The sequence below is a fragment of the Vigna unguiculata genome, chromosome 11 (genome assembly GCF_004118075.2).
Source record: "Vigna unguiculata cultivar IT97K-499-35 chromosome 11, ASM411807v1, whole genome shotgun sequence".
NCBI lineage: Eukaryota > Viridiplantae > Streptophyta > Magnoliopsida > Fabales > Fabaceae > Vigna > Vigna unguiculata.
The window spans coordinates 35,852,974-35,866,897 of NC_040289.1; the positions used below are offsets into that span (position 1 = coordinate 35,852,974).

The 13,924-nt window shown below is 24.0% G+C and overlaps 1 long non-coding RNA gene across 1 annotated transcript; it reads left to right on the forward strand.

Moving 5' to 3' along the window:
- Positions 1–11,280: 11,280 nt before the first annotated feature.
- On the forward strand, positions 11,281–12,329 carry LOC114169051. Its single transcript, XR_003600814.1, has 2 exons — positions 11,281–11,714; positions 11,796–12,329. It is a non-coding gene; the product is annotated as an uncharacterized LOC114169051 (long non-coding RNA).
- Positions 12,330–13,924: the final 1,595 nt, after the last annotated feature.

Consider the following 13,924-nt stretch of genomic DNA (forward strand, 5'->3'; position numbering starts at 1 on the left):
TTTTACATGATTAAATTTAATATGAAATCTTTCGTTAAAAAATCATTTATGTAATATACTTTTTCTCTTCCTTTCCTACTACCAGCTTTTTAAATACAATGATAAATAAACGTATATTAAAATAAAAACTACAAGAAATATAACATTGGAAAAATATTTTCCATAATTTAGATGAAAAATTTTAAATTAATAGGTGTCTCAAATTACTACATTGGAATTATAACCTATAACATTGAATTTTCTATTACTTTATTGAAGAAGCCAATGGCTACACTAAACTGATATTGCTTTTGTGTAGATTCCTCGAAAATAAATTAATGTTAAATATAAAATCTATGAAATCTAAACTTAAATTCTTGCCAGTTAAGTTACCCAAGGAAAAGTAAATTAGATAAAACATAGTTAAATTATTTTGTTTAGTTAGAAGTTGAAAATTAATGATGGAGTACAATAACAAACCAATAAAATATCATTAGCGAAATATGTTAATATTTTATCTTAAAACGAATTTGTTTTTTTATAAGATACTTAGCGAAATATATTAATCAAATGAAAAAGGATGTCAAGATTTTAATAAATTAGCATAACTGCATAAATTAATCAATTATCTTAAAAGTCTGATCGATTAATTTGTTTTTTTCACAAAATCATGAACTAGATGAAATTTATATTAATCGATTAATATTAGGTCTAATCGATTAACTGCGAAAACCTACTTGGTTCATGTTTCTGGTTTAATCAACTATATTAAGTACCTAATCATTTAATTTTGCGAAAGCTGTACCTTTACCAATTTACAAAGTTAATTTATTATAATTGGACCTAACCGATTAATTCCGGAATAAATACTTACTCAGTTATCTTAATATAATTAAGGTTTAATTAGTCGGATGATATTTACTTCTGTTTAAATATATCAGTTTGGAATCCGCTTTTAAAAATGTATAAATCTAGTTTCAACTCTTGAAAAAGTGTCTTAATCAGGTCTTTTTCAGACAAAAGTTACTAAAGTCTTTAACTTAATTCATGACTTTTACTACTAAATTTTGATATAAATATCAATACTTAATTTTGTAAGTAACTTTAAATATCAATATCATTAACGGTGTTAATAATTTTTTCCTAAAAAGAACTTAATTGATGCATTTCTTCAAAAATTGATATTCAATTGACATTTTTTTAAAAACGGATATAAACTGACACATTTAAATAAAATGAATATCATCCAACTAATTAAATTTCTAATCAATTAACATGTAGCTTAATCGATTAATCGGTGACAACTCTTATAGTTATGTTTGAAAATGTTGAAAATGCACCCCAATTTAAGACTTATAGATTATCACATTGATTAAAATAGTTAATTCTTAGCTTTACACATGTAAGACTTACAAGACACGTACAAAACTTTCTAAGTGAGACACTTATTTATAGTAAAACCTAACTTGAACATCATAAAAAACTTCAACATCAACATGTCTCCCTTCTTTAACGTACATCAGGAAATTTAACCTTGCTGATATAATTTAGAAAATAAAGTATGTTGGATCTATTTGTTTTTTTTTTTTTAATTTGGTAAAAGATCTGTTAGATAAACTTTAATTTTTACTTATTAAAAAATTGTCTAACAAGACACAAGGCTGAAAAACAGTGATCTGAATGATTTGAATTCCTAACGTTTGCACTCTGCAAAAGTGTTCCAACAAAAGTGGCTGAACAATTTTGATTTGTAAGGATCTCAAAAGATTGCAACTTCACGTGAAGCACGCCTACAATAACCCCTACCTAATTCTAGCCTTCTAAAATCACAATATCAATTTCAGCCACCCCCACACCCACACTCATTAGGGTTTCAACACGTATACTTGCAAGTTCCCCATATATTTATTATATTCATTTTTGTTTTTTGCCAATTCTTTTTTTATTTTCATTTATTGCATGCTTCTTAGGATATTAAAATCAGATCAATAATTGAAGTTGTACGGGGTAATATTAACCTCATGATGGGAATTTTATTGGGTTAGATAAATCTAATTTGGTCTAAAAACATAAATATGAGTAAAAATGAGTTATATTAGATTGGATAAAAATATATAAAAAAAAACTCAATTTAATATAATTTAAGGTTTTTTTTTATTATACTGAATGATAAATAGACTTAACTATAGCACAGTATAGCACAATACATAATAGTGTATAATATCAAATTTGTGTTTGATTTTTCATTGTTAAAACAATATTAAACGGACAACAATTATCTATAACATGAGATTCTTTATTTTTTATACACATTTTACACTTTTATTTTATCTTTAACTATATTTTAAACTAACAAAAAAAGTGAATTACTCATCATAAAACCAACTTCAAAATGTAACTACTTCCATTTTCTATTTTCCTGGAACTATATTGGCACCTACTAACAATACTATAAAATTAATTTTTAAACTAATAGATCAAGAAAAGTTTGTAGTTGGAGAAAAAAATAAAACTCTATCTCTCTTGCTCTCTGGTCTCTTAAGTATTTTTTCGTTCTCAGCAAATTTAGATTTTCTATGAGTTTATTTATGCTGTTTCTTTACTGTATTTTCATAATATACTAATTATTATTAATTTTGACTTTGTTTTAAAATATATTAAAATAATATTTAAAATATCAACACAATATATTTTTAATATTTAACAGAGAATAACACACAAAAAAAACTAATAGAGAATCTGAATTCGAGATACAATATTAAACTTTGACATTTTTTATCTATATATACATTAATATTATTTTGTAAAGAAATTAATCTCATCATTAATTGCTCTAATTATTCATTCTTCTTGACATTGCTAATTTTATTTAATAGTCGACTTTTATTAGGTTGAAAACACACAAAAACAACCTGGCCGAAATATTGGAACTAAGAAACAAAATTTTATATATGGAAAATTTAAGTTGAAGTAAAAGCTAATTAAAAACTTATTATAATAAATTTTGAATTTGTCATTTTATTTATTATTAAATCACTTAGTCTGATGTGATTTTTTTATTTAGCAAAAATAAGCCGAGACATATTTTTAATATTTTCATTCAAGAAATAATAATAATAATATTATTATTATTATAAAAGAGATTTATCGTGTCTTAAAAGTGTTCCGCTGTGTTTGTGGGACGACATAAGTCTACTTTATAACAGGAATTGACATGCAATGGACCCATTATTTTGATCTTTCAAATCTATATAATTAAATACATAAATAATTGTTACCGTTTTCGTTCTTTATCAATTAATTTTTTGCACGGATAATTTAATGATAACAAAATTTTAATATAAATTATTCATTAATTAAGTGATGATAAAAATAATTGTTTTTCAATTATTTTTTCACTTAAACAATTTTCTTTTAGTTCTTAATATGTCAACTCGTGAACCAATCCTAAAAAAACAACATTGGATGGTTCAACTTGCTTTTATAAGGACATTTAAGGTGAAAACAGTTCACCCACTCTACAATTTCGCAATAAATTCTTCACATAATCATTCATATAAAAAGCCATAATGATGATTAACATAGAAAAACAGTTTCAGTGCACTTTTTTAGCAATGTCAACAGTTACATAATGCTATCATGGATTATATAAATTACTTTGTTAGGGAATTTTCTTCATAGACAGAAATTTAACACTTATAATAAACTTTATGTGTGAAAAAAAAAATCTAACCTAAAAGCAAAGTTATGATGAATCTAAAAAGACTTGGAATAATGTTTGAGTGGTAGTGCGAGGTTGACATCTAGGATGAAAGGTTCACAAATAGAAATAATACTATAGTTTATATATTATAATAATAATATTTGAATAATAAAATATGGAGTCACTTTCACATGATTATTTAAGTATAGATTATGTCTTTATTTAAAGGTAAATGCTAGTCATTAGCTCACATGCTTCTATCTAGTGACTTCCAATGTTTGGATACTTCACATTTTCATTAGTTTAAATAAATAATTAAAGATTAAGAAGTTTCTCGATAAGCTAAACTGATTCCACTTTTTATGTTCAATTTAACTTTTGTCATAGCAAAGAATAGATACCTTCAATTTTCCATGAGTTTTGTTGGTAAAAAAAAAATTATAGAAAACCCTTTTTCAATTTCTCCAATGTTTTACATTATCACTGACATCTTGTTTAGATTATTGTTTACATAAATAGTCGTTAGAACAAAAAAAAACAGAAGAATAGATTTTCATTACATTAAAACTAGGTTATGTTTGTAATTTTGTTTTTTATAAAAAAATTTGAGTTTAAGTAACGTAATATGAAGGGTATAACAAGGCCGGCCCATATGGTAAGCCCAAGACATAAAAAAAAAGGAAAAAAAGAGTGACGCCAATAACAAGATAGAAAGAAAAGAGAGAGTTTACATCAATGAAAAGTAAAGTTAGTAGTAATTATTTATTTAAATTTCTATAACGTAAAATTAAGTAGAAGAACTACGTAGAAATAATAAGAGTGTGAAAATAAAATATTTACTATGTGCCTGCTAGTAAAAATCACACAAGAAAAAATAGATAAAATATAGAAAAGGCATGTTTTGCATTTTAAAATGAATAAGCTAAATTTAATTCGAAAAGGATATATATATATATATATATATATATATATATATATATATATATATATATATATATATATATATATATATATATATATATATATGGGCATGTGGGTTGTTCTTTAAATATTTATTTTCTTACTATTTTTTCAGAAAATATTATGGCCAGTGATATTCGCGTTTGATCCTTCCTATTTTTTTAAATGAATAAGCTAAATTTAATTAGAAAAGGGTATACATATATATATATATATATATATATATATATATATATATATATATATATATATATGGGCATGTGGGTTGTTCTTTAAATATTTATTTTCTTAATATTTTTTCAGAAAATATTATGGGCAGTGATATTCACGTTTGATCCTTCCTATTTTCTCTGTATTTATTTATGTCTTTTTGTATAAAAAGAGAATAAAAAGGCCTATTTTTATTTTTTATTTTTTATTTTAATATAACAGAAAAGAAGATTTTTCTTTTTCGTTGTACATAAAATGGAAACTGAATAGCATCGAATCAGCGAAAAACAATAAGGTTGGGCCATATTCTTAGTTCATACCCCATTAGGTTATCTTTCCCAGGCCTAAATCTCTGATCCAAAAGAGGTTATTGCTTCTTCCAATCCTGCAATTACTAACTGCACTCCCACAGTGCTGTAAAAAGACTTAAACACCCTTCATCAAACACAACATCACGGCCACCGCTTTCACTACTACTGTCGCATAACTAATGCGGAGGAAGAAGGAAAGAAAAAATATTATACAGTAAGAAGAAGAGAGAAAATGTAGAAAAAACTTGTTTCGAAAAACTATCTGAAACATATTTCATAATGGATATTTCAGAAAATTCATTTTAAAAGGCATTATATGAGTATCAAAAAGCTAATTTTAAAAATTTCATTCCAAAAAAATTTTATTCCAGAGCACATAAATTAACTTTCGAAAATCATGTTTTGAAAATTTTTATTTCAATTAAAATTATTCCGAAAATATTATTTCGAAAATTCCGAAAAATTTGTTGTAATCTAAAAGTTATTTTATGAAGGACAAAATATCATTTCACTGTTTCAGGGGTGCGCGGAGACGATGTGAGGGTACAAGAAGTAAAAGCCTTGAAAAGAAATAGTGAATTTCAAGTATGAGCTCACGGGCTTTATTTCTTTTATTCCCTCTCTTTATATCCGAGTTTCATCGTTATTTTAATTTTTAAGCAATGCTGATGTAATTGTTAGGGTGTCCAATTATAGTCTTTTATTCAATAAGATTTAATATAAAATTAATCAGAAGACATACTTATAAAATAATAAGTGAAACCTACACAGTTAAATGATTTTTCTTAAATTTTAAATAAAAGCAATATATTAAAAAAAATGTACTAAAAAAAGACTATCATAAATTACATCAACTATGTATAGTTCTTTTTATCCTTATATTAATTTTTTTAGCTATTCAAACAACATCACTCTAACTCTCTTTATACATTACAATAGTTTTTTTTTTATAATATTTTGAAAAAAAATATATCATAGTGTCCCTGTAGAAGGAGTTATTATAAATATATATATATATATATATATATATATATATATATATATATATATATATATATATATATATATATATATATGATAGAAAGTATGTGTATAGTTTCCAAAGCTCCAGAAATCAAATACAAACAAATATTTGTGTTTCCACGAGTCTTTCTCTACCTCCACGTTCCAAAATTCTAGCTAAGTCACTCTCATTAGATAACATGATAATTGGTACTATATTATTCTTTGTTCATTTGTTTCAACTTCTTACGCTACCCTCCTTATTTTTTCCAAAGAACATATAAAATAGTAGAAAGTGTCTGTTTTATATTGTAGTTATCAGTTTCTTGGTGAGTCATGAACTCATAAAGTTGGCTTATCGTGTCTATTCCCAGTTGAGTGTTTCAACTATCACCAGCAACAAATTTCTGAGTAAGCTTTGTTTCTATGTTCGCGCATTTGGTGGCAATATTATGTAAGTGCTCACGACATCAATTTTGTTCTCGCGTCCTTTGTACTCTTTACTTTGTACTTTCTTCAACTATGTTATATTTTTTAACACCGTAACGAAATCGCTAAACTTTAAAGCAAAAGTGATGCTATCTCGAATTAAGGTCGGAACAAATGTTTAATTTCGTTTTTTTAGCTTTAAATTGTATTCTACTTGTTTTTGGCATAAGTATGATGTATGACTAAGATCATCACACATGATGTGAAAATATATTTAAATTCGTGACCCAACTAAAATTATCAGGAAATTAAGATGGATTGAGTTTATATATATATATATATATATATATATATATATATATATATATATATATATATATATATATATATATATATATATATATATATATATATATATATATATTTCAAAACGGATGAAATTTATTTCAAGTTTAATTATTCTTATAATTCTATTTTTATTTAAAAATGTCAAATTGATCATTTAATTTTTTTAAATTTTAATTTGGTACTGACTTTTAAAAATTGATGCAATATGACATTTTTTTTTTAAATCTTTCAAACGGATCAAACATTTTTCATCAAAATTAAAAATGTGTAAACTTAAACATTTATACACACAAAAAATCCACAACTTTCATATCATCCTAAAGACAAACTATTTTTATAAAAAAAAATGAAACATTATAATTTAGTAGATTTACACTACTAAATGAACTATTACAAATTACATATTAAACAATAAACCAACAATAAACATATAATATGTATTTATAATCTTTCATATGATACACTTTTTAATATATATATATATATATATATATATATATATATATATATATATTTAAATGAACAATTAGATAATCATGAATTTCATACAACAATTTAATAAATTAATTAAAATAAACACTAAAGTTAATAAGTAAACTTATATCTAATTTAGTTTTGCAAAACTAACTTATAAATATAATTTACACTCGACTTCATCACAGGATAAACAATTATAATAAAACATTATAGTAGTATCATGTTGAAGAAAACTCAAATTTAGGAATTAGTTATCTATAAAACCATCCAAGAACGGGTCAAAAGGTTTCACATATATACTAACAAAAGTGCAAGACAAATGTGAAAAAGATAATTTTAAATAATGTCACTACATTGAAATATGGAAACCATTTATAGTACTTATTGTTAAATGCTAATTACTTTTTTAATTATGAATTATGTTAAATATAATGTAATGTTTTGAAGATTATTGTTGAGCAGTCTACCTTTTACAAAAACTTCTTAGCGATCTTAAATTTTCAAAGTTAATAAATAAATTTAAAAAATAAAAAATCATATATATATATATATATATATATATATATATATATATAAAATATAATATAATAAACTTTATTTTTTAATACATAACACTTCCTCTCTCTTTTTTCTCTTTTTAAATACATTTTAAATTAAAAATCCGGCTTTCGCTTATCGCACACGTAAATGAACCTTATCTTTAGTTTGTGGTTGCGATTGTAAAGTGGAACAAATGAAAGCATGAAATTTTGGAACCAAAAGTCAACTCTTGAATCTGCTTCACTGTATAATTTATTTGTATATAAATTAAATAATTTTACTTTTTTCTGTCAGGAATTTAAATAGTTTCATCGAGAAAGAAAATTATTTTTTCACAAATTTAACAAAACTTTTATATATATAATTAAATAAATTATTTTTTTAGTTAAAATAAAATAATAAAATAATATTTTTTAACTTAAAAATATAAGTTGTTAAACTTTATTAAAATTTTAGTTTTTAAAATATCATTATTCGTAAATAAATAAATACATAAACGTCACATCTCATGTTAAATGGATGGTTCTTACTTGTTATTTTTTAAGATATATATTACACATTAAAAACATTTAAAAGACAACAATTTTTTCTATTTGTACGAAAATTACTTTTCTCACGCTAAAAAAATGACTTCAAATGTTGTTTTCATTAATTTGGCTTTCACGTTAATTCTTTTTCACAAATTTTATGTTTATTTTTCATACATTATGATATAATTACTTATATCTATACAGAAAAAAATGTAAAAGAGATTAGTTTAGATCATATCATTCAAATAAAGTCATATTACAATTATCATAAGTTGACATTTTAATTATGTTGATAATAATAAAATTTATTCATCATTTATCATTATATAAAAATTTATTTTAAAATGTCATTTATCTATCCACGGCATGATTCAAATTAAATTCTAAACAAAAAATAATTTTGAATTTTGTGAATAAAAAGACATTTAAAAGGAGAAATTTTATTCGAAATATCACCTATTTAGCAAAAATTAGTTGTATCAGTAATACAAGTACATATATACCATACAAAAAGGGTTATTAAACTAAATGCTTAATGATTTAAAAATTTAACTTTATTATCTGAAATAATTTTAGATATCTCTTTACTTTTTGAATTATTTTTATCATAGATGTTGATATAACTTATATAATATAATGTATGTCATTACAAAAAAAAAATTAATACATACCATTATTCAATACTTGAGATTACAGGACATGTCACAATATAAAAGACATATCGGTAATAAAATTAACAAAAGTAACATAAAGGCCTTACAAATATTGAATAATTAATTTGAATTTGTAAATAAAATCCAATCATATATCTGAAATACTAAAAGTTTGATATAAGATGATCGAAAAGATATTTTATTCACAAATAAAATAATTGGATATAAAATTCATGGAGACATATACCGTGTTAAATATTTACACAAATAATCTAGTTTTTTTTATGTTTGAATTTATTTTTGGAAAATTAAATTTTGAACTATATTATTTTTTAAGTTTAATTATTAGTTTGGTTTATATTTTCGTTTAATAATGTCAAGGTTTTCTTCCGGGTAATTTTAATTTTAATTTGATTTTGATTTAGATTTATGAAAATTAATACAATTTTATCATAATTTTTAAAAAAATGATATAATTTAATTATTTTTGTTTAATTGTTTTAAATGAATCAATAATTTTTTATCAAAATTGAAATTGTTAATAAATATTATTTATTTTTTTGATATAATTAACATAATTTTAATAACAAATTTAATGAAAAATTAGTGATCTATTTTAAAAAATTTAATAAAAATAATCAAATTATATTAATTTTAAAAAATTATGACTGAATTGTATAAATTTTCACAGATTAAAATCATATTGAGACTAAAAAATATATTCTTTTTTATAATTGTTTTATCAAAAACATTTTTTTAATGAAAAAAAAGAAGTTAAAATCCTTTTTTAACTAAGTTTCTTTAATTACGGTTTAGAAATTGAGCATCCAAAAACTAAATTCGAATATGAAATGAATTATACTATTTATGTAATATTTGAATGTGCTATTTAAATTTAGGAAAAAAAAAAAAAAAAAACTCTCATAAAGAAAGTGAGTGGTGTTTGTATGGAAAATGTAGGCGAAACTTCTCCCACCACATCATTGAGCCGCCATACCATAATAAGTGGGGAAAAGGAATATTCTATTACATCTTTTTTTATTTTATTATCTATTATTAGTTTAGCCCAGGTGAATTAATTTGATCCATAAAGGATCGTCTTACATATTCTGAAAACATAAATTTGATATTTCAAATATTATATAGTGTTGTATTTTACAAAATAAAATAAAAAATATTTTTTTTTTGTTGAGTATAATATTTAAATAAAAGGCTTGGCAACTTTATTGGCTTTTGAAATCTGAACACTTTCGCTAATAGAAAGTTCCATGAATAAATAATTAAAAGTATTCTTTGTTTAAATAAATAAATAAATAAAAACTCTTTCATCAGATTATTTTAAAAGAAATTTGCTAGCATTAAAAAAAAACGATTAAAAGTTATTTTTCTTTTCATGTTAAAGAATAAAATTACATCTTTTTTTCTTGGATCTTTTAATCTTTCCCAACATAATTATAAATACTTTCTTTAAAATAAGTTAAATTAAACACCATTGACCTCATAAAAACGAGTGCTTTAATGCTCTAATTCTAATCTATCTAGAAAGTGTATAAATTAGGCATATGTCAGTGTAACCACTATTTCATGAGTTTTAATGAAAACTAAATATTAATAGACTTTTTATTTATTTTAATATTTGAAGAGTTTATTTAATGTGATTTATTTTATTTTATTTTATTTAAAATGAGTTAATGGTATATTTTGTTAAATTAATGTTGATATTATTTGGAAAATTATCACATATGATATGACGTAAGTGACTTTCAATTTCTCCAATCACCGGTTTCTTTTTCTTTTTTCTGAAGACGGTAATGGAAGCATTGAATAAAAACAAAAAGAGTGAAAATTTAAAAAATCTATAATCACTATACATTAAATAAAGAGATAAAAAAAATCCATTAATCCAAAATTAAAACGCGAAATTTCGTAAATTAACTTAGAATGCCGAGTAACCACCACCTTAACGCACTTTCCACGTAATTTTGGTTTTACGTGTTGTTTTCTAAAATAGAGTATTTTTTCTTTATAATATGAAGAACGGCACACTTTATTGTAATTAAAAAAAGTATTAAAATAACACTTTTTCGTATTATAAATACCCAAATCAAAGCTAAAAAATCTTAAACTATTCTCAAAGCTGAAAAACTCTTCCCCCTTCTTCCCTTTTCGCTTCTTCCCACACCTCTGTGCATTCTCTAATCTCTATTTGCACAGAGAATTTTCCATTTTCACATAATTTCACACACTAAATTACTAAATTAATCTCTGTTTCTTCTTTTTCTTCTTTTTTCTTGTTTCAGATACAGAAAAAAATGGCAACAAATAACTCCACAGTTCAAAACCAAAACCCAAGTTTTCCCTCAAGAAGAAGGGGTCAGATCAAAGCTCAAATATTTAGCAGCTTGTTCAAATTTGTGGCAAGCACTTTCTCGAAGGAACAAAACAACAAAGGCGACAACAATGGTGGTGCCTCTGCAAAATCGACTCCACCACCGAGTGATTATTACAGCTCCGACACTTCCTAGTCTCAGTTTCCGGTTAAACTTTCAAATTAACCACTGAAATTGGACGAGTAAGATATTCTCTCCCTCGAATTTCAACGTTCTTCTCATGCTTTCAACTTCGCAAAAACCAATCTTTTTCACTTTTTCAGACAAAACGAATGGTTTTTGGAAAGTCAAAATCATCGGAAGAACGTTAAAATAACAGAGACTAAAATATCTGTCTCGTCATGCAATTTGAAGGTTTATTCTGGGATTCGATGAGACTTGTTTCTACCACGTTTGTGCTGGATCGTGGTTGGTTCTCTTACAAAGCTTTCGGTAACAGAAATTATCACCAAGTTAAAAAAAAACAAAAAAACAAAAAAAGCGTTCGTGTCTGTTCCTTTTTTATTGCAGACTCTATAACGTGTTCCCTCGTACGAATCGAAGATGCTGTTGATGTGATGAAGTTGCGTGATAAAATCCCGAGAAACCTGTTGTTTTTGTTATGGTGGATCAGGACTTTATGTTACAAGGTTGTTGTTTTTGTTGTTATGTTGGTTTGGTTTTGTCTCTAGCTAGTGTTTTTAGAGTCATGGCTAGAGGAAGATTGTTTGTGATTTTTGTACCCTTTACTTTCTGTTTGGTTTGTAATTTTCTTTCAACTACTACTATCTATGAAAATTCAGTGTTTGCTTGTCCAATTATTGTTTCCATCTACCACTCATCCAAAACAAAAATTCCTTCAATAGTATATATTGTCAAATTTTTACACGTATATTATAATTTAATATTAAGGAATATAAAAAATAATGTAAAAATCTTAAAATAAAAAAAAATCAGGACTATCATAAAATAACACTATTTAAAAATTTGTATAACTTATATATTACCCTCTCATATCTTTTAACCCCAATACACTTACATTCTCCAAAACAAAAATTAAACTCAAGTCTCATAAAGGTCTAATACAAAAATATAAGAAAAAACTGTATTTTATTGGGACAGAAAAATATAATGAAATTAGAGTTAATTATATAATCACTAACACTCACCTTATCTTATCTTAGGAACGATAAGACATGTTATTTTTATCAGTTCAATATACATAAAGACATTATTTTTAGATTAGAAGGAAAAGTTTCTTATGTCATTTGGCTAAGAAAAATTCACCTCTTTACTAATAATAATACTTAAAAAAAAACATCTTTTTATTAATTGTTACGATATACTAAATTACAGTAAAGTAGAGCATAAACTAGTACATCGAACTGAATTTAATACCTTTAAGTTTAGTTTATTCAGATAAACATTTTGAACTTGGTTAATTTGAAAATATAGAAAAGAAACAATTGAAAGCCACGTTTTCCATTTCAATTGGTTGTTGCTATGGAGGGAAGTGACCTGTGGTTGATGTGAGAATTGGCTCCACCATCGCTTTTTCAAGTGTTCAAATATTTTTAGTGTATTTTTTCTTTTCTATCTTTAATCGATAACTTTACCATCTTCATTCATGAATAAAATATACCACAATAATACACAATGTGCCCATGAATTTTCAACCATTGGCATGATTTTTATATAAAAAATACACAACATGATGTATGTTTATCTTAATTTCATCACTTTTTTCTTACAAGTTGTAAGATATACTTAAAAACAATCAAAGTCTAGAGTGAGTTTTACGTTAGTATTGGTTTAATTAGGCTTAAATTTTTTAATAAATTTGTATGTTTCCATTAAATTTCTATATATATATATATATATATATATATATATATATATATATATATATATATATATATATATTTAAGTGGGTCTTGTTTTTTTTTATTAATTAAATGGCGTGCATGTTATCTTATTCTATTATCGTATTTTCATTCACGTAAAAGGATATTTGTAAATGAGAAGTGATTTTAATTTTTTTTAAATCTTTTATATTAATTACAAAATCTTGTATTTTTTTAATAGGTGGATAAATAAATAATGATAGAACAATATAATAATTGAATTAAATAGAAACATTTGAAAATAGTGAAATGGTTTTTTACAAAGTGTTAGTCAAAGCGAATATTTTGTAAATTCAAGTGAGCCATTGTCCAAATTCAGTGGCTGAAACGAAAATTTTCTCATGAAATTGGTTTGATTTATTTTTTTCCTGACTTCCCAATAAAAGCGAAGGATTTAAAATGTCACTTTCAAGACGCGTTAATGTTGCAAAATCCTCATCTACTACAAATAAATTCAGGTCACATAATACTTATCATATTTTCCAAAAAAGAGAATCATTTTATACGAA